The 22671-nt window shown below is 37.8% G+C and overlaps 2 long non-coding RNA genes and 1 pseudogene across 2 annotated transcripts; 1 reads left to right on the forward strand and 2 right to left on the reverse strand.

Moving 5' to 3' along the window:
- Window positions 1-1503: 1503 nt before the first annotated feature.
- On the reverse strand, window positions 1504-2883 carry LOC118514367. Its single transcript, XR_004906600.1, has 2 exons — window positions 2413-2883; window positions 1504-2306 (listed from the first exon to the last, which is right to left on the reverse strand). It is a non-coding gene; the product is annotated as an uncharacterized LOC118514367 (long non-coding RNA).
- A 959-nt stretch (window positions 2884-3842) lies between these two features.
- LOC118514516 lies at window positions 3843-4064 on the forward strand. The gene is made up of 2 exons (XR_004906656.1): window positions 3843-3899; window positions 3973-4064. It is a non-coding gene; the product is annotated as an uncharacterized LOC118514516 (long non-coding RNA).
- Window positions 4065-5486: 1422 nt separating this feature from the next.
- Window positions 5487-6229, reverse strand: LOC118514122 (annotated as a pseudogene).
- Between the last annotated feature and the right edge of the window lie 16442 nt (window positions 6230-22671).

Consider the following 22671-nt stretch of genomic DNA (forward strand, 5'->3'; position numbering starts at 1 on the left):
AGCTATTCCAACAATTAAAACTGCATTGCATACTGCAATGAGTAATCAACAGGAGGAAGATTTGGAAAACTTTCCTCCCTTAACATCTATTCCTGTTACGGCAAGCAATGATGCATCCGTAAGCACAACGCAATCCACGAACACAAACAATTCTCAGGAAATACAGAAACTTAGAGAAGCTAATTTGCGATTAAAAGCAACCTTAAACTACGTTACTTCTGAAAATTTTAAACTAAAACAAAAAGTTTTAAATTTAGAAAAGGAACTTAACTTTTTGAAGAATTCTTGCATCCATCCGAACGATCTGATTGACAAAATGAAAAACCTTTTACAAGGCACACTATCATCAAATCAGATTGCTTTGATTACGGAAGAAAAGAAACGCGTCAGATGGACGAAGAAAGAAATTAGCAGTGCTCTTACGCTCCGATATTTTGGGAAAAGGGCATATGACTATATGGTACGGGATATGAAATACCCCCTACCATCAATTTCGACCTTACAAAAATATGCAAGGACTATTAATTTAAGCGAAGGCATTTTGGAGGATGTTTTAATATTTATCGGTAACTTTATTAGTACATTGAACAGTAGAGATGCGGAATGCATATTAAGTTTCGATGAGATGAAGGTGCAACATACAATGGAATATGATCCTTCAACTGATGAAGTTGTTGGTCCTCATAATTACCTACAAGTAGTTATGGCTAGAGGTTTGTTTAAGAATTGGAAGCAGCCGATTTATATTGGTTTTGACAAAAAAATGACCAAAGAAATCATTATTATTATTATAAAGAAACTATTTGAAAAGGGTATAAACGTTGCTGGGATCGTAAGCGACAATTGTTCGACTAATATAAGTTGTTGGAAAGAGCTAGGTGCACAAGATTATAAAAAACCGTATTTTGAGCATCCCATAACTAAGAAAAATGTATATGTATTTCCAGACGCACCACATTTACTAAAATTATTGAGAAATTGGCTCGTTGATCATGGATTTAATTATAAAGATCAAGTCATTTCTGCAAAACCATTACTTGATCTAGTAGAAGGTAGATTAGGAGCTGAAATGACTCCTTTATTCAAGCTTACTAAGGGGCACTTGATTTTGTCAAGTCAAGAACGACAAAATGTGCGTAGAGCAGCAGAGCTACTATCTCGTACTACAGCCATTTCATTGCGGCGATATTTGCCAAATGAAAAAGAATTGGCAAATATTATAGAAATGGTAGACTTGTGGTTTAGCATTTCTAGCTCATATAGCCCGAATGCAAAACTACATTATAAAAGATCATTCATGGGAAGTGAAGAGCAAATTGAAGCTTTAGATAATATGTAGAAGAGTATAGCGAACTCGTTAACTGTATCAGGCGGAGTCGAACTCGGAAGCCGCCACGGTTCGAAGATTGCAGCGGTTTACTGAGTTTCTTTCTTTCGGCTACGTGTCCATTTCGGATAAACTTGTTCGAAAGAGTGGGCAAGTAGTAGAAACTAGTAGTAAGATACAATGTGCAGTAACAAGAGTAATGAACACAATGTGATCAACTTTAATGAAGCCAAATTATAAATATTAACATAAGTTTACAAACAAGTTTTCCTATATACTAAAGCAGAGAGCAATAAGAGCCGGTCTCTACATATCTCAATCAACTAGTTCATTCGTAACTTCTAAGCTATGTTTAGTCCGCAAATGAAATAACGATGGTTTTGTAGAAGTAGTTTTAATCACTAGATACATTAACAATATCCTTACTTATTTTTGCTGAGCACTTTGACTCCCTGGACATCGAAGTGAAAGTTCTTTCTTTTCAATCACCTTCAAAAAATGTCTTAAGTATGTGATGATTCTGTTAATGGCAAATTTTACCGTCCTGGCTACAACGTCGACGTTGTTCGTTTATCGCTGTCCATATAACACTGAATGAAATGTGTATTCATATATATTCGTCGTTTTGAAAGAAAGCGTTTAAACGCTGAGTAAAGTTGTTCCGTTTCATTGAATCGTTAAATAAAAATAATGAACAGCAAATACAGCTTTAAAATAGACTTATTGTAAACGGTTGGCACCTGCACACGTTGGGTTGTGTTGTTCACGAATAAAAATTACAAATTTTCCCTCTTGCCTTAAATATTGAATGCCCCGTAAACAGTTTACAGTATCATTCAATATAAACGTTCTTACACCGATGATCGATGGAGTCCTTACCTGGATCCAGTGGAGGCAGCACATCATGATACTGATACTTTACGGTCCACGCACTGGTGGTGCTGGTGCTTTCAAATCATAGTGAAACTTTCCGAACAATCTGATGGCAGAGAATCGAATTAGTCGTTCGTTGAAACCACAGATGAATGAAGAATAGAGGAAGCATCCATACAATCTACTGGACAACGAATGCATAAAATACTTACCTACGCATAATTGCTAATGCTATCCAGTGAAGCATTATACGCCTGACGGGTACGAAAGATAAGGGTTTCGAGGTGGATGCGGCACAATTCTATCCTATTCCTTGTAATTTATGGTACTTAGCACGAGAATCGAACAGCTTCACTTAATCTACCAGTGTAATTTTATCGAGTGGTATGCCGTAATTCGATACGTCCGATAGGCCTTTGGTAGCTGTATGAAGAAAACAACGTCACGCAAATTTCTTTTTAGAGCTGGTAAAGGAACTGTTTATCTTCAGTGCTATGTGCAACGACGATGATAAATGTAGAAACTTGGTTTACTGAACCGAAAAACGATGCTTTATGTTTGTTTATTTTGGTAGTCCCAAACCATATGATTAAGTAAACAAACTTTGAAGTTTCTCGACCGGCCAAAATCCAAAATGTCTACCTGCCAAATCGACAAAAATTCACCTTCTAAATATATACACCTTGACAATACATACCAATACCGCGCGTTTACACGGTCGAGCAGTGGCATACACAGGCATACACATCGACACAGGCTGTGGAAGAATTGACAGAGCAGCACAGACGATCATTGCCATACTGGCAAAGAGGGATAGCAATATGGAATGTTGCACACGGGCACAAAATTGGGTACAAAGCTGAGGACCTTGTGCGGAAACTGCTCGACAGGACCAGTGGGTTTTGTATACGATTTGACAACACTCCGGGCCGATCTTATAGCATCGCCCGCTGTCGTCCGATACGTGTTAATGATAAATATTTCATTCCATTTTAGAATAACGGACAATTCAAATGTAAAATAATTCGGATGATGGCAATAAAAATCTGTGCAGCATATTGTGTTATTACACGGACAGCCCAACTGACATCTGTTATACAAAAGAGGCTAAATTTAAAAAAAAAAATTGCCCGATCCTCGCCATAACTGCTCGCTTCATGCGCGAATGCTCGTTACGCTCTTAGAGTAGCTCAGCACCATACCAGTTTGCCGTTGGAACGAGCAGCACAACACACACCCGTTCGCTCTCGCATGCAGAGACGCTCAAACATTTTCTCACTTCCCGCAATGTGCCGTGCACTGCTCGAACCATGATCCTCCGCTTGAGAGCCCCTGAGTGCGAGAGAGCGAACACACGTGTGCAGGGGCGCTCGAACTGTTTCTCACGCACCGTTTTGGTACTGGCATGCAGCGCGCATTTTAAAACCGTCTGGACACCCCTGCAAATTTCTGCTTCTCTCTTTCTTTATTCGCTCTGCCCTGAGCACGCTGAGCGACAGTCGTGTTCTGAATGTGATGGAGGGAGGACGCCGCACGCGCACGGATAAGCCGAGGCGCATGACCCGGTGTTTCAATGCAGATGGTGTTGGAATTGCTCGTGTATTTGCGTGTAGGTGAGCTGCGTTAGCCTGGAGATTCACTCGGTGATGATCGATTCGTGTTTGCCGCTTCCCGAAACATGTTTTCTGCTAGAGATGAGGTATGGTGCAGCATCTCATGTACGACGAAGAGCACCATTTCTCAACTCACCGTCTTGTTTTTTCCCCCTAAAGGAACACTGGGAACACGAGAAGTGCAACGGAGAGTGAGAAACATGAACGGGTTTGTTAAATAAATAATAATTCAGCGTAATATCACAATCTAATCCGAGTGTTATTGTTTGCCTTGTTTTTATTTGCGCTGCCATGGCGCCTCTGGCCTATGACAGCTTGGATCCGAAGAAAATGGGTGAAAAAACTACGTGAAACTACGCGTTCGAACTGTTATAATTAGCTAAATCTGCTGCTCTCTAAGGCAAGATTTAGTATCGAGATTTAGGTAAAAGAACTCGAAAAACGCCATAAGGCTGCTATAAAATGTCAGTTGGGGAGAGAAAAGAAAAAGTAATAAAAAGAAATGCTATGTCTGAAACGGAAAACCGAAGCAACAGAACGTAGGAAATTGAAATAAAAATCCAAATCTCAAAATCGGAATACGTTCCCCGCATAAAGTGGTTTTGTAGTAAGTGCGAAACAAAAACTGCGAAACCTTGAGTGGTGCCAAAGGTTTGTTTTTTATCTTTAGAACCTTTCATTGTACCTTTTTGTAAGGCACTCTCGTGATCTTTACCGATCTCAGTAGCACCTGTTCAGGTGCAGTCGGATTAGGCTCGCCATTTGCAGTTGCACCCGAAACTGGAAAAGGGTTCGACGCAATCGCTCCTTTTAGAGCGTCGCTGTAAGAGCCGCGTGCCCTGTCGGCTACCGATCTGCTACTTTTGCAGTTTCCGGTACACAGGGCACAAGGCTACCTCATGCCACCCCTCCCGACAATGCGATCATTTCTGGGATGGGGCTTTGCACTCCTCGGCAGCGTGAGCTCCTCTGCATTTACCGCAACATGTTTTGTGGGCACAAAATGGTTCGGCATGTCCAATTCGGCTACACTTTGTACAAGTGGCCACCTTTGGCACGTATGGCCGGTCGATGTGTATCCGGAGACCTTCAAAAATGAGGGCCTGCGGGAGTACCGTCCTCTCAAACGTAATCCGGAGGGAGGAGGTCAAAACATACTTTTTCTTGTCCTTCGACGAGGCGTTTAATTTGAAAAGCTTTTTGGCTTCCAGCACTTTTACTTTTAGGGTGTCTGGTGCTTGGAAAGCTCCCATACCCAGTTTCAGAATATCCTCCTCCGGGTTATCGAAGTCCTCGATTACGCGGGTAATTTCGACTATACTACCGGGGATATAAACCCAGTAGTGCTCCACAAAATCTGGATCAGCCGCAATGACGTTGGCTTGAGCCCGGTCCTTTGCTGTGGCCCTGACCTTATTAGGGCGCATCCGAAACACATCGGCAACGCCCGGGTTTTTTCTATATAGCGAAGCCGCAATCGATTTAAGATCGAGAGTTTTTCGAAAATACTTAATATTTTTTATAATGTTTTTTAAATAATGTTTCTTTGTTTGTTGGGTTTTCTTCTATTGTTTTTTTTCTGTTTGAGCTCTATGAGGTTTATGTTGTTCGTTACTCGTTGGTTTACCCTAATTACGATGTTTGCATTGCAAATGTCTTCTACAGTTCCCTCCTTTGAGTTAGTACCTCATTGTGCACTGTTTTGATATCCGTGCTTTGTTTATTTTCCTATCAAAAAGGATACTTATGTTCAAAGATAACTTTGGTTCTTGGTACATCAATGATTTTTTTTGTTCCTATCCTCTTCTCCTGGAAGCGCTAGGATCACTGTGAAACTATTTGTGTTGCGGGGGTAACTTTTTCCTAATAATAATACTTAATTTAGTATGAAGTTTCCTTGTAATAAAAAAATCTGAATGAATAAATTACTGAATCAACAAACAAATAAATAAATAAATGTATGAATAAATGAACTTGTGATTTTCTGCGTCAATGTCGTAAATGTCTTTAATCACGCTCTCCACGGATGCAGCGAGCCATCTGGTTGTCCTTAGGCAAGATCGTGACGCGCTTGACGTGGATGGCACACAGATTCGAGTCCTCGAACAGACCCACGAAGTAGGCTTCACTGGCTTCCTGCAGAGCAGCCACAGCAGCACTCTGGAAGCGCAGATCCGTCTTGAAATCCTGTGCAATTTCACGCACCAACGGCTGGCACGGCAGCTTACGGATCAGCAAATCCGTCGACTTCTGGTAACGACGAATTTCACGCAGAGCGACCGTACCCGGCCGGTAACGATGCAGCTTCTTGACGCCACCGGCCAATGGGGCAAGCTTACGAGCGGCCTTCGTAGCTAGCTGCTTCCGTGGAGCCTTTCCTCTGGTGAATTTCTTCGGTCTGCTTGGTAAGGGCCATCTTCCCTTCAGTTCAACGTTTTGATGCTCTTCGACACGATCGGTTTGGGTAAAGTTTAATGAATGTTAATGCATGTGTAATACTCCAGATATATTCAGCAATACGGCCAGGCCGTTCTTTATGAATAAAAAAAATACTCCAGATATACTCACCTTGCACTGTAATATGTCAACATATATGACCATTGAGCATGTCGGTGAGCATAAAACCGTCTGGTGGAATAAACGACATTCTTGATTCGATCATGGTGGAGCCAACATCCTTCTGTGTTCAGTCTTCCGTTTGTTACTTCTGTTCTTCGGTTTGGTTGCTTCTGCTGCAAACACCGTTCTTTCTGTGTTGGCCTGGGGTGTCGATTGTATGATAATTGTTCACTTCACACATGTTATGTCCCGTCGTGACGTTGTGGTGTGTATGTGATATGTGTGCGTGTGGGACATATATGTATTTTATATATGTATACATATATATATATATATATATATATATATATATATATATATATATATATATATATATATATATATATATATATATATAAAATATGAACACGCATACTTGTACAGTAAGCTATTGTTAGATTAAGAGCGTAATTTATAAATGTAGTAGTAAGAGTTAGGTTAAGCAAATGTATAGTTGTAAAATTACAATCAGATTGGATCGGACCACCGAATAATAAAGTCGAAATCATCCAACTTCATAACTGGCGCAGCCGATACTGAACCAAGCGTTTTGTGTTCCGGTGTTAATAACCTTCCTCGAGAGAATATCGGAGATTTGTGGGCACATCGCATGCGGTCAGCAAACCTACCCATCTGCTCGAAGAAACGACGTATTAGCCTGTAACCTGAACGAACCTGAACAAACCTGCAACCTGTTACGCTAAGTATTGTTAAAAAATAATCATATTTGGAAGTTAGTGCTTATTGAACCGTAAGAGGATAGTGTTAAAATAGTGATTAAAGTCGAAAAAATGAATCCGGAGCATCCCATCCATTCCCCTTCCCAACCGCAAACTGAAGCTGTGTCGAGAATGATAGCAGAAGCAGATGCTATAATGCGTTCGATGAAAAGCGAAAGCCAAGCGATTCGCGATCTTTTACCATTTAATGGTAATAAACTTAAGTTAAATTCTTTCCTACTTGCTGTAGATAAATTGATGCCGTTTGTTTCAATAGTAAGAGATACCCCTTATTACCCAATGTGGCCGATAATATATTAGTGATTCACGGCATTCAACTCGACTAGCAAGCCATAAAAGAAACCCTGATAGATCACTATGGAGAAAGAAGGAATAGTCAAAAGTTATTAGGTGAACTTTTCACTCTCAAGCAAAGTGTTTCAATAGATTTTTTTTATAACGATGTGATCAAAATACTAACGCAACTTATTAACAGTGTGCAATTTGAAGTAAGTGAAGCGAATGTGCGTGAGGATAGAATAGCAAACTACCGGGCCAACGCACTTCACGTTTTTTTGAGCGGAATACGTGAACCTATTGGTGGGATAGTTAGAGCCCGTAAACCCGACACATTACGTGAAGCATTCGATGCGTGTGTTGAGGAGATTGGCTATAGGAAGAGGACAAGTAACACTCACACGCGTGCGGTAAATGATTCTTATCAAGATACTCGTGCATTGCCGGTACACAATGACAGATACTCTTCGAATGCGCATAGAGCCAACACGAACACTACAAGACCTCAAAGTTTGCAGAGTCGTGCGAGTGCTTATCCTCAACCGATGGAATTAGGTTCAGAAAGAACGAGACAAAGTACTGTCCGGCATCCTCCGCACAACTACCAAAACGAAACGTTTGTCCCAACCGGTCCTCCACAATTTCATGCGGAAGAATTGCAATGTACCGATAACGAAAATTTTGTATCCGATCACGCACCCATACAACAAAACGTAATAAATAAAAATTACTTACCCTATATCATAGTTACGCACAATGGAACAGCGATGAAACTTTTGGTTGATACGGGATCGAATAAGAATTACATCTCTCCTAGAAAAGCAGAGGCATTTCAAAAAAAAATTTGTCATCCTTTGTGCGAGTTAGCAACGAGCGTCGGTAATCGCTAAATCAGCATTGGGAGTGTCGTGTTGTATCCAACGCGACGAGTTATGCTGATGCGGCGATCGCTGCTGGGCCGTTTATGGGCCGATAACGGAATCGGCTGAATTCAATAAAATAGTTAATTTCAAGACACCGAACTGTAAAAGACTCTTTCTATCTATTCAGAAAGAAAAGTTTTAACTGGCGCCCGAATAGGGACCTGACAAAAAAATCAGCGGGAAGTGTATAAGTTAAAAAAAAATCCTATAAAGTTAGCCATTTAAAAATTGTGGCTAATCTCGTGGTTGAAGGAGCCATCATAATAACGAAGCGAACTTTGGGACACCGTGGTTAATTCCCGATTGCTGCCAGCGAGCCCCCAGTCATCAGAAGGATAAAAAGGAACATCTTGCTGTAGCTGCCCAATTTTCCCCCGAAGAAAAAGAAGTCAGATGCCCATGGAAATTAACTCAACCATACTGTAAGTAAAAACCTAAAAAATCCGAAATCAGTGAAATTTTGGTGTTTAATTAAATAGCTTCTGCTGTAATTTGTTAGTGGTGAATCGTGATCGTGACAAGTGTTAAGTGAAGTGAGCATTTAAAACACAAAAATGACCAATCCCAACACTGAAATGGTTCTACGATCTTTCGTGGAGATGGGAAAAACCCCTGACTTTTTGAGGGATGTTCCTATTTTTGATGGAAACCCAAATGAGTTGATGAATTGGATTTCGGATGTGGAAGATGTTTTTATCATGTATAGAGATCTTCCTGACGACTCTGTGCAGTTCCATCTGATCGAACGAACAATCAGAAGGAAAGTCCGTGGAGAAGCTTCCGATGTGTTAAATGCAAATAATGCAACATGTAGTTGGCATCAGATAAAATCTATCCTAATGCTTTACTATAAAGATAAGCGTGACGTGAAGACCCTGGATTATGAATTGACGTGTATTCGTAAGGGTAATTCGGAAAGCCTCGCCGGATATTATAGCAGGGTTAACCAATTGTTAGCCGCTATAATAGCACAAGTTCAAACTGACAGTAAGTACTCTCTGCATGCAAATGTCCACATAAACTATTTCAGAGAGAAAGCTTTGGATTCGTTTATTAGAGGTTTAGAAAAACCATTATCCACTTTATTAAAAACTGCTGACCCGAAGACCCTTAGCAAAGCATATCAATTTTGCATTGATTACTTTAATATGGACGTTCGATCAGCACCTTTTAAAAATCAATATGGAAATCAAAATTCTCTTAATATTCCCAAGCCAAGAGATTTAGGCTTCGAGCCTCAACCCCCTAGGGTAGCACCCAGAAAAATTGTTTATCAACCAGTACCCCCTCCTAGAGCAGCGCCTCGTCCAGCTCCACGATACAATTCCCATTACCTGCCTAATCAGCAATATACCCCACAGAGGCAACAGCCCGAGCCAATGGAGGTAGATAGAAGTATAAATTCACGTCATATTGACTATGGTAACAGACCCACATATGGCGAAAAAAGACCAAGACCACCATCAAGTCAAGAAGCGTGGGTAAAGAGGCAAGCTCACCCATTATATGCTCATCAAATGAATAAAAATGCCAACGACGCAAGGTATTGTCACGGACAAACAATAAATGAATTTGAGCTCACAGAGCAAAACAATCTTGTTGACAAATTACAAAACATAAATTTGCAACACGAGCATGATCCGTTGGAGGGATCAAGTCGCGATGGTCAGAACCATTTTTTAGAGTGGAAGATGAGTTGGTAGTTCCCAGCCTTCCTTTTATTTATCTTAAAACTACCATTGGAAACTTTCCGTTTTTAATAGACACAGGTGCTAATATTAATTTAATACATCCACAATTGGCACGTGCATATGAAATCAGTAAACCGTACGAATTTTCAGTAGGTCAAATAAGTTGTGCAAATAGTACATTTGCTCCTACTAGTGCAATTAATATAAATTTTTTCCATCCCAAAATTGATTTTGAAGATCGCTTTTTGTTACACAAATTTCACAATTTTTTTTATGGAATCATTGGAAATAGCATGTTGAAAACATTGAAAGCTAAAATTGATCTAGAAAATGACCAAATCACATTGAGTAGAAACTCTAAAAGATTCGTCATCCCAATCTCATACTATTCTCCACATAATCGGTCATCCCACAATTTGATCCGAACATCTCATCTATCCAAATTAGAGCTAGAAAAACTAAACCAGGTTTTAGATAAAAACAGAGATGCATTTTACAAACCAGACAGTAAACTAACATGTACAACCAAAGTGGAATGTGCAATACACACTTCAGACGATACACCTATCCATCAAAGAGTGTATCCATATCCTGCAGCATATGCTGACGAAGTAAATAAGCAAGTTGACAAGCTATTAGCGGATGGAATAATCAGACCGTCTCGCTCAGCTTGGACTTCACCGGTATGGATTGTGCCAAAAAAACCGGATGCATCAGGACAAAAGAAATTTAGAATGGTTATCGATTATCGAATGTTAAATGCTAAAACCATCTCCGAAAAATATCCAATGCCCGAGATAAATTATGTGATAGACCAATTAAAAGGAAAAAAATATTTCTCGACTTTAGATTTAGCTTCGGGATTCCATCAAATTAAGATGAAAGCATCAGATATTGAAAAAACGGCTTTTGCTATTAATAACGGTAAATACGAATTTACTAGGATGCCGTTTGGTTTAAAAAACGCACCGGCTATATTTCAAAGGGCTATCGATGATGTACTTCGAAATTTTATTGGAAAAATATGTTACGTTTATATAGACGACGTAATAGTTTTTGGCGATGATTTAGAAAATCATTTGAAAAATTTGGACACAATTTTGACAACATTAAATAATGCAGGACTAAAAATTCAATTAGACAAATCAGAATTCCTTCGCCAAGAAGTTGAATTTCTTGGTTTCATTATTTGCACAGAGGGAATAAAACCCAACCATAAAAAAATAGAAGTTATAAATAAATACCCTGTGCCCAAAACCATTAAAGATTTGCGTGCCTTCCTAGGATTAATGGGCTACTATCGACGATTTGTCAAAGACTTTGCCAAAATTGCTAAACCTTTGACAAACATTTTAAGGGGAAAGGGATCTGACACATCCAAAAAGAAAATTACATTAAATCAACAAGAAATCGAATGTTTCAATAAAATGAAGCAAATACTATCATCGAGCGATATTCTCATCTATCCAGATTTTAACAAACCATTTATTTTGACAACCGATGCTTCAGATTATGCAATTGGATCCGTTCTTTCTCAAGGTGAATTAGGCAAAGATAAACCAATTCACTTCGCATCAAGAACACTATCTAAAACTGAAGAGAAATATTCCACCCCTGAGAAAGAAATGCTTGCAATTTTCTGGTCACTACAAACTTTCCGCAATTATTTGTATGGAGCTAAACTCAAAATATTAACTGATCATCAACCACTTACTTTTGCCCTCTCCCAAAAAAATACTAACGCAAAATTAAAACGTTGGAAAGCATATTTAGAGGAGCATGACCACGAGATTTTGTATAAACCAGGCAAAGGCAATGTTGTAGCAGATGCCCTCAGCAGAATAGTTTTCTCTATGACTGGTACGCAACATTCATCACAAACTAGTGACGATTTTTACATTATCTCTACAGAAGCACCACTTAATGCTTTTCACAACCAGATCGTGTTGAAAAAAGGGAAACCAAACACAGTAATTGAATATCCATTCCAAAATTTTAAACGTACAACAATTTACTCCGAAATAATAACCGAATCATCTCTTTTACAGATTCTAAAGGATCATTTCACAATATCAAAAGTAAACGGACTTTTCACGAGTGAAGACATAATGGGAAAATTTCAAGAGGTTTATAGGAAGTATTTTGGAAGTCAGAAGCTCCTTAAGATTCGATTTACTCAAAATCTTCTGGAAGACATTACAGACGAAGATCAACAACGAGAAATAATCACGGCAGAGCACAATAGGGCACATCGTGGAGCCCAGGAAAATAAGTCGCAAATTTTACGTAAATACTATTTTCCAAAGCTGCTAGCCAAGATAAAAAAAATTGTTTCCAATTGCTGTATCTGCAATGAAAACAAATATGACCGAAACCCTATCCGGTATCCTCAACAACAAACTCCAATCCCCGTACACCCTTTCCAAATTGCACACATTGATATAATGTTTCTCGAAAAACATTATTTTTTAACTTACATCGATAAATTTTCAAAATTCGCTCAAATTAAAGAAATTCAATCGCGAGCCGCCTTAGATATTGTTCCGGCAGTTAAAGAAATAATTACAAAATACCATCCTCCTAAAATATTAGTAATGGACGGCGAAAAATCTTTTGGTACACAAGATCTAATAGATTTTTATAAAACTCACCAAATCCAAATATATTTAACAGCTACAGGTCGAAGTGAAATGAATGGAGTAATAGAAAGGTTCCATTCTACCATATTAGAAATTTATCGAATAACGAAATTTGAGAACAACAATTTAACTATTTCTGATCTAATCGAGCTTTCACTTCACAAATATAATTCATCCATTCATTCGACTACTAAATATACTCCTTATGAGATAATTTTACCGTCTGTCCGTTCATCAGATATTTGTGAAAATGTTTACAAAAATTTAACAAAGAAACAGGAGAAAGATATTTCATATTACAATAAGAGAAAAAAGGAAATAAATATAAAAGAGGATATGACAGTTTATGAAAAAACCAGAGCCAGATTAAAACACAAGCCGAGATACAAGAAAATCAAGATTAACAAAGTAAACAAAAGCACTATAAACACAAATGATTCACGAAAAATTCATAAAAACGATATAAAAATAAGATAGCTAACAATACCGTCATTCTAACATCATTGTTCTCTTCTTACAGTTTTCTATTTGTAGTATGTACCCTAGCTGAGCCGAGGATCTCTATTCTGAAGGTAGACAACCAACCTATAGTTGCAATGGACGAAGGTTGGGCAAGAATAAGGATAGATAGCCATATTTACATACACCATTACAATTTAACTGCGTATAAGGGTTATATTCAAGCAATTAAGGACGATTTCGAAAAAATGAGCAATAATCAATTTTCCAGTATTATCCAAAACCAATTCGAAGAACTGAATACCATATTGAAAAGAATGCTTCCCACTAAAAGATTCAAACGTTGGGATTCCATAGGAACAATTTGGAAGTTTATTGCAGGAACACCAGATGCAAACGATCTTCGTGTTATTAACAAAACAATTAATAATCTCATCGATGACAATAATGCACAAGTTACAATCAATAGGAATATTAACAACCAGATTAAAGAAATAACAGAAAAAACTCGTAACGTAATAACTCAATTCAGATCAGAATCATTAGAAATTCATTCCATCAATATTTATCTCCACCTAAAAAAGATGATAGACACACTGCAGGAAATAGTTGATAGTATAGTTATGACGAAAGCGAATATTTTAAACGAAAAAATATTGTCAAAATATGAAATCAATTGTTTGGAAAAAAACCTGGCAGCAGAAAACATTCCGTTCGACACAACTCTAGAAGCGCTTTCCTACGCCGACGCCTCTATCGCCACCAACCGCCAAGAAATAATGCTGCTCATAAAAACACCCAAACTCGACCCAAGAACGTTCCGTAAGATAAAAATTTATCCAATCCTGTACCACGACGGCAAGATTCACCTCCAGTATGACAGATTCATAACTCACGAAGCAATCAGATACCGTGTTAGCACTCTAACCCCGAAAATCTATAAAATCAATGAAATAGAGTTGGATGAATCAGATTGCATTCCAAGATTAATGGAAGGTCGAGAAGCAGAATGTAACTTTACGAAGAGTCCAGCCAAAACTGAAATATTACAGATTAATAATCACGCCATATTGATTAACTCTGTAGAGAAATTTACACTCGTCTCCAACTGTGGTATAAGCAACAGAACACTTCAGGGATCGTTCGTAATAAGCTTCAACACATGCGATATTTACATAAACGACGTGAGATACTCATCCAAACTCACCGATCTAGTTGGAACGTTGAACTTATATCCACTCGACGGAGTGTTTATTAAAAGACAGCTGGAAATTTCGAACATAAGTCTGGAAGATTTACATAATCTGCACATCGAGACACGTAAAGAATTGGAGCACATTCGCTTACAAAACAACTCTTTTCAAATAACCTGGCCAACGATAAACATTTTCGGAGGTATCATCTTTCCTCTCATTATACTGGGAGTAGCATTGCTTTACTGGTTTACAAAGAGGTGCAAAAACACGCAAACGGTAGTCACAGTACATAATTCGTCACCAAATCAGACACCCGACTACGTCACATTTCCTAAACAAACACAGTGAATCGTGGACGTTCACATCTGAGGGGGGGCGAGTTAGCAACGAGCGTCGGTAATCGCTAAATCAGCATTGGGAGTGTCGTGTTGTATCCAACGCGACGAGTTATGCTGATGCGGCGATCGCTGCTGGGCCGTTTATGGGCCGATAACGGAATCGGCTGAATTCAATAAAATAGTTAATTTCAAGACACCGAACTGTAAAAGACTCTTTCTATCTATTCAGAAAGAAAAGTTTTAACTTGCGTTCACAATGTGAACGGCTTGCATAAAGTTACTCAGTTTGTATCATTTCCACTATTTGGAAGCGGTAAACAAGCTATTTTCTTTATTTTCAAGTTTCATTCCTACTTCGATGAATTAGTAGGATATGAAACTTTACAAGAGCTGGATACAAAAATTTGTTGTGCCACAACTACACTGAAAATAGGAACTAGGGTAATAAATATGCAAAGGAAGTACCCGGACACTCACACACAAACGGTTAATGCTAACGAGGACATTATGTGCGAAATAACCACATCTATTTCAAATGGCGACTTTTACATCGAGAATAATTTTTTCCTGTCTGAAGATGTAGTAATACTTCCGGGAATTTACAGCTCAAGCAATCATAAAACACGAGTAATGCTGAAGAACATTTCTTATAATTTGGCAGCCGTAAAGCCGGCACCCAATGAGAAGCTCAATGTTGAAATGAATAATTTTGAAGCAGTTAAACCTTCCGAATTTAAAGAAATTTACAAATCAGAATCATTAACGGATAGTATAAATCTAGAACATTCAAATAAGGAAGAAAAATCTAAACTAATTGAACTCTTAAAGGAGTTTAATGAAATTTTTTATACTGAAGGAGATAAACTAACGTTTACTAACGCTATTAAACATAAAATTATAACTACGGATGAGCTTCCGGTGTACAGCAAATCATATCGTTATCCATATTGCCATAAGCAAGAAATTCAAGATCAAATTTCGGATCTTTTAAAACAAGGAATCATTCGACCATCTAACAGCCCATGGTCATCGCCAATATGGATTGTACCTAAAAAATCATCTCTCAATAGTTCTCCTAAGTGGCGCCTTGTCATCGACTACAGGAAATTGAACACAAAAACGATTGAAGACAGATACCCGATTCCAAATATTAGCGAAATATTAGACAAACTCGGACGTTCAAATTATTTCTCCACGTTGGATCTTGCTGCAGGTTACCATCAAATTGAAATCGATAAGAAAGACATTCCCAAGACAGCTTTTTCTGTTGATCACGGTCACTACGATTTTTTAAGGATGCCGTTTGGGCTTCGTAACGCGCCATCCACCTTCCAAACGCGTGATGGATAATATTCTTAGACAGCACATAGGCAAAATATGCTTGGTTTACATGGATGACATCATTGTCTATTCCACAAGCCTCACGGAACATATCCAAAACGTTCGAAAGGTTTTCATTTGCATGAGAGAATATCACATGAAAATCCAACTATCGAAAAGTCAATTTCTGCAGAAAGAGGTCTCATTCTTAGGTCACATTGTTACACCTGACGGTATTAAACCCAACCCAGATAAGATAAAAGCTATTAAGCAATGGCCGATTCCTACAACCGAAAAGGATTTAAAAGGTTTTTTGGGAGCTGTAGGCTACTATAGGAAATTCATCAGGGATTTCGCCCGAATTGCAAAGCCGTTAACAAACTGCTTACGGAAGGGCGAATCTATAGGACATTCTAAGCAATTTATCGAAGCATTTGAAAAATGCAAAAACATCTTAACCAGCGGTACGATATTGCAACGACCTGATTTTTCACGAAAATTTATCCTTACAACCGATGCGTCAAATCATGCTATAGGAGCTGTACTGTCTCAAGGTACAATAGGTAATGATAAACCCGTGGCATTTGCGTCCCGCACCCTTTCAAAATCTGAAGAAAATTTGTCAACCATAGAAAAGGAATTGTTAGCAATTGTATGGAGTTGTAGTTATTTTCGCCCTTACCGGTAGGAAATTCACTTTGTACACGGATCACCAACCTTTGACTTATGGACTAAACCTGAAGACTCCAAATAGTAAATTAATCAGGTGGAGGCTTGCTTTAGAGGAATATGACTACGATATTAAATACAGAGCAGGAAAGCAAAATGTCGTAGCAGACGCTTTATCTCCTATCAAAGTGAACGCAAACGAAAATAATCTTTCAACGGACGCTACTATTCACTCAGCCGACACAGACGACAGCGAATTCATTCCTATGACATTACTCCCAGTTAATCATTTTTCCAATCAAATCATCCTGCTCATTTCTTCCACTGAAAATCATACGATTGAACTCGTCTATCCTAGAACATACAGAAGAACTATTAGAAAGGTTCAATTTACGGAGCAACAGATTGTCGAAATTTTTCAAAACTTAATGGATTTAAAGAAAGTTAACTGTATTTACTGTCCCACTACGCTAATACCCACGATACAGAAAGTTTATAAACAACACTTTTATCGATGTAAAACGTTCAGGATAAAAATCGCTCACACTATGCTAGAAGATATTAAAGAGGCGCACGAACAAGATACAATTATAGAAAAGATACACAACGAAGCACACTGAGGAATTTGGGAAAACCTAAAGGAGATATTTCTTTCCGCACATGAAACAGAAAATTAAAAACTTTATTAGGCTATGTAAGGTTTGCAACACCGCTAAATACGACCGTAAACCGTATAAAATAACCATCGGAGAATCTCCATTACCAAAAAAGCCAATGGACATTTTGCATATCGACATATTCATAGCCCAACCCGACATGTTCTTATCTGCGGTAGATAAGTTCTCTAAATTTGCTGCTATCATACCTATGAAATCTAGAAGCATTCCGGATACCAGAAAGGCGCTTTTGAAAGTTATAAGCACTTACGGAAGACCCAAAATGATGGTCAGCGATAACGAACCATCGCTTAAATCCATTGAAATACGGGGCTTATTGGAAGATCTTGGTATCGAAACGTATTTCACACCTACGAATAGAAGCGAAACAAATGGAGTTGTAGAAAGGTTTCAGTCTACACTAGCAGAAATATTTAGATGTATTAAAGACAAATATAGAAGAAATATTCAAAATAGCTAGCACACTATACAACGAAATAATCCACACCTCGACAAATCTAAAACCACGTGAGATACTTTTTGGAATCAAAGATAATGAGGAAAGGCCAATAAGAATGGAAGAAATCATTCAAAAACGCGATGAATTATACGATGAGGTTACTTATCAACTAAAGAAGACGCAACGCAAAATGCTATCTCAGCGGAACCTCTCACGCGAAAATCAACCCACTCTATCTAAAGACGAAATTGTCTATCAAAGAGTACAGAGAATCAGAGATAAAAAAGAAATATGTTCCAAGAAACTGTGGTAGAAACGGACAACCAGAAAACTTTTGTTGATGGTAATGGCAGAAAATTACATAAGTCAAAAATTAAGCGTAAATTCTAATCGGGACGATTAGAACTACAGGAGGAAGCAGTTATGAACACGCGTACTTGTACAGTATATAAGCTATTGTTAGATGAAGAGCGTAATTTATAAATGTAGGAGTAAGAGCTAGGTTAAGCAAATGTATAGTTGTAAAATTACAATCAGATTGGATCGGACCACCGAATAATAAAGTCGAAATCATCCAACTGCATAAATTATATATATATATGCATATATATATGTATATATATATATATATATATATATATATATATATATATATATATATATATATATATATATATATATATATATATATATATATATATATATATATATATATATATATATATATGTATATATAATAATAGATAGGTGATGAATATTATATTTCATTATAATATTTCATCACACCTTATTTAGAAAACCTTAGCCAAATGACATCTGTGCATCGTCAGTCGGCTACACACAGACAGGCTCCTCGACGGGCCATCATTCTTAGTCCGACCACGAACGAATAAAGACAGGGAACTAGAAACACGACTTGTAATTGGCGCAGCCGGTATTAGGTGATTAGAAAAAAGAACAGTGCTAGTGAGTGACAAAAAGCTCACGTAGTTTGTCCGGATTTGTAGCTACTACCAGATAGGGCTTCATATTCATCTCCGTGCGATTCCAAAAGTGCGGACGATTTGTGGCAACGCCGTTTTCTTTTCATCGAAAGGACCATCCTCTTCCCTCTTTCATCATCCAGTGTCGGATTGAGGTTAGGATCCTCACGTGTTCTTCAACACTAACGCACAGGTAAGCAAACTTTTAGTTTTTAATATCTTTTGTTTGTCCGAGTGACAGAGAAAAAAAAACTTTTGCTACCGTGCTTCGAATAGTAACTATTGAATAGAGCTATTCGATTTCTTTAATTTGAGTGTATTAAAAACGCGTTCTTAGAGAGACGTTTTTAACCGACACATTTTTATGTGGAGAGATCCAACGGCTGAGGCTTTTTCTTCGGATTCCGATTCCATATCGAACGATTCCGGTAGCCTCTCGCACATACCCACAAACGTAGTTATTCCTATCGAGAATTTATCCTTAGCAGATAATATGGAACAAATACAAGTGCAACTTGAGCAGCTTAAGCAGCTTGTGCAAACTCTCGCTGTCTCTCACGAGCAGCAATCTCAAAAAATTCTCTCATTAGAGAACAAGTCTAGCAATAATCAAGCTAGTAGTAGTAGCGAACCGCATGGCGCTAACCTTAGTGCTAATTTGGATGCCTTTTATAAAATCCCAGATCCGATAAAGGCAGTACCAGTGTACGATGGGAACAAAAAACAGCTTTTTGCTTGGTTGAAGACAGCTGAGAGTGTATTGAATATTTTTAAAAATAACGTGCATCCTGCTGTTTATCGCATGTATGAAGATGCTATTAGCAATAAAATACAAGGTCGAGCAAAAGATGCGTTGTGCTTAGAAGGAAATCCTGCTGATTTTCAAGAAATCAAAGATATTTTGACGAAAGCTTTCAGTGATAAATATGATCTATCAATGCACATGAGCCAACTGTGGCATAACAAGATGAATAACAGTGCAAATTTAAAAACTTATTACATACACACAAAAGAATTAGTACAAAAGATTAAACAGATAGCTAGGCAAACCGATAAATATCAGGAGAGTTGGTCTGCTATAAACCAATTTATAGACGAAACAAGTCTAGCTGCATTTATTGCAGGGTTGCAGGAACCATATTTTGGTCATGTTCAAGCAGCACGCCCTGAGGATTTGGAAGAGGCATATGCATTTTTATGCAAATTGAAATCCAACGAGGTGACAGCACAAAATTTGAATGTTAGGAAAATTGCAGAGACGAAGCATTTTTCAAACAGTGAAGGATCCCAAAAGCGTTTTGATAATAACGCCAATAGATCAAAACCTACAAATCAAGCATCGTCATCGAGTTCAATGAACCGAAGCACGAGAAATGTGCACTCTTCTAACACAAATGCCCCTGTTCCAATGGAAACTGAAACCAGCAGAACAAGACTAACACTAAATAGGAAAAATTTAAATACAAACGAAACGTTTGATACGAACTTAACTCGATCGTTTGAAGATGAGGAGGAAGACATTACAGTAAATTTTTGGGAGACTACGGAAACAAATCTACCAATTTAGACTTTCTTCCATACATAATAGGAACACATCCGAAAACTTCACGACAATTTAAATTACTTTTGGATAGTGGTGCAAATAAAAATATTTTGAAACCGGGTATAATTCAGTCATTACAATCTGTTGATACAGTTATAAAGAACACTTCAGGTCGTCATAAAGTTTCACGGAAAGGATCAATAAACTTGCTTGGACCAGAATTTCCAGACCAAATGTACTATGAATATGACTTCCATAAGTTTTTTGATGGAATTATCGGTTCACAATATTTAGCCGAATGTGATTCTGTTATCAGCTATAGTGAAGAAACAGTAACCATCGCTGGTAACTCGATTGCATTCCGCAAATATTTTCCATCTAAAAAATTGTTTTATCACATAGTAACAATTGACACTCTGGAAAATGGAGATTGGTTTGTTCCGTGCCATCAAGTTCTTTGTAATAATATTATAATAGAGCCTGGATTATATAAATCAGAAAACAATAAGTCTACCGTAAAAATCATAAGCAAATCTCATATTGCACCAACTATTACGACAAGTTTTCATCTAAATGTAAATAATTTTGAAACCATTAACCCTATCCCATTAAACATTGATGAACCAATTGATAAAAAAACAATAGAAATGTTAATAAGGGTTGACCATTTGACACCTTATGAAAAAGAAAACCTTTTGGATTTAATATTAAAAAATCAACAGGTACTCCTCAAGAGCAATGAAAAACTTTCTTCTACTACCGTAGTTAAGCACAAAATTATAACTAAAGACGATGAACCAACATATTCCAAAACGTACCGATTTCCAAATCATTTTAAAAAAGATGTAGAGGAGCAAATCTTAGAAATGCTCGAAGATGGGATAATTGTTCCCTCCAACAGCCCATATTCTTCTCCGATTTGGGTTGTTCCCAAAAAACCAGATGCCTCTCAAAAAAGAAAGATCAGAGTCGTAATAGATTTTCGAAAACTAAATGAAAAAACTATCAATGATAAATACCCCATTCCTCAGATAGAGGAAATCTTAGATAGTTTGGGAAAATCTACATACTTTTCCACATTAGATCTCAAATCTGGTTTTCACCAGATAGAAATGGATCCCGCACATCGCGAAAAAACGGCTTTCTCTACAGCACAAGGACACTTCGAGTTTACGAGAATGCCTTTTGGGCTTAAAAATGCCCCAGCGACTTTTCAACGTGCAATGAATCACGTATTAGCAGGATACATAGGATCAATTTGTTTTGTCTACTTGGACGATATTATTGTTACAGGTCATAGTTTAACATCACATTTGGAAAATTTGGATAAAGTCTTGAAAAGATTAGCAGCTTGCAATTTAAAAATTCAAGTTAACAAATGTGAATTTCTAAAAAGAGAGACGGAATTTTTAGGTCATTTAATAACTCAGGACGGGATAAAACCTAACCCCGATAAAATTCAAAAAATTCTAGATTGGAAAATACCCACGAATCAAAAGGAAATTAAACAGTTTCTCGGGCTAACTGGTTACTATCGCAAGTTTGTGAAAGATTATGCCAAGCTAAGTAGACTACTTTCAAAATGCCTGAAAAAAGGCACTAAAGTCACTTATGATGAAGAAGATTATAAAAAGGCATTTGAAGAATTAAAACAAATTATTGCTTCTGATCAAGTCCTCGCTTATCCAGATTTTGAACAACCCTTCATTCTTACCACAGACGCTAGCAATTTCGCCTTAGGAGCGGTGTTGTCTCAAATTCAGGATAATCGTGAAAGGCCTATACCATTTGCAAGTAGGACACTGAATAGCACCGAGTCTAACTATCCAGCCACAGAAAAAGAGGCCTTAGCAATAATTTGGGCAGTCAAAAAATTCAAGCCTTATCTTTACGGAAAAAAGTTTACGTTAATCACGGATCATAAACCCCTCACATTCATAAAAACTTCTTTTAAAAATTCAAAAATTCTGAATTGGCGTTTAGAGCTGGAAAATTTTGACTACGAGGTTAAGTATAAAGAAGGAAAAACTAATGTAGTAGCGGATGCGTTGAGTAGAAGGATTGATCCCGACAAACCAATACGAGATATTAATGCTTCCTCCATTTCAGATTCACCAAGAAGTGGAACAAACCAAAGTAGTGGCACGATTCATTCGGCGGATAGATCCAACGATCACTACGTCCACTACACAACAAGACCTGTGAATTTGTATCGTAACCAGCTAATATTCAAGTTGGGAGACACGGATTCTATTGTACAAGAAACACCATTCACGAATTATCAACGAACTGTAATCACTAAGAATAATTTCGATTCATGTAATGTTAGTCAGCTTTTAGGAATGTACCATAACGGAAAGCAAACTG

The sequence above is a fragment of the Anopheles stephensi genome, chromosome X (genome assembly GCF_013141755.1).
Source record: "Anopheles stephensi strain Indian chromosome X, UCI_ANSTEP_V1.0, whole genome shotgun sequence".
In the NCBI taxonomy this organism is placed as follows: Eukaryota; Metazoa; Arthropoda; class Insecta; order Diptera; family Culicidae; genus Anopheles; species Anopheles stephensi.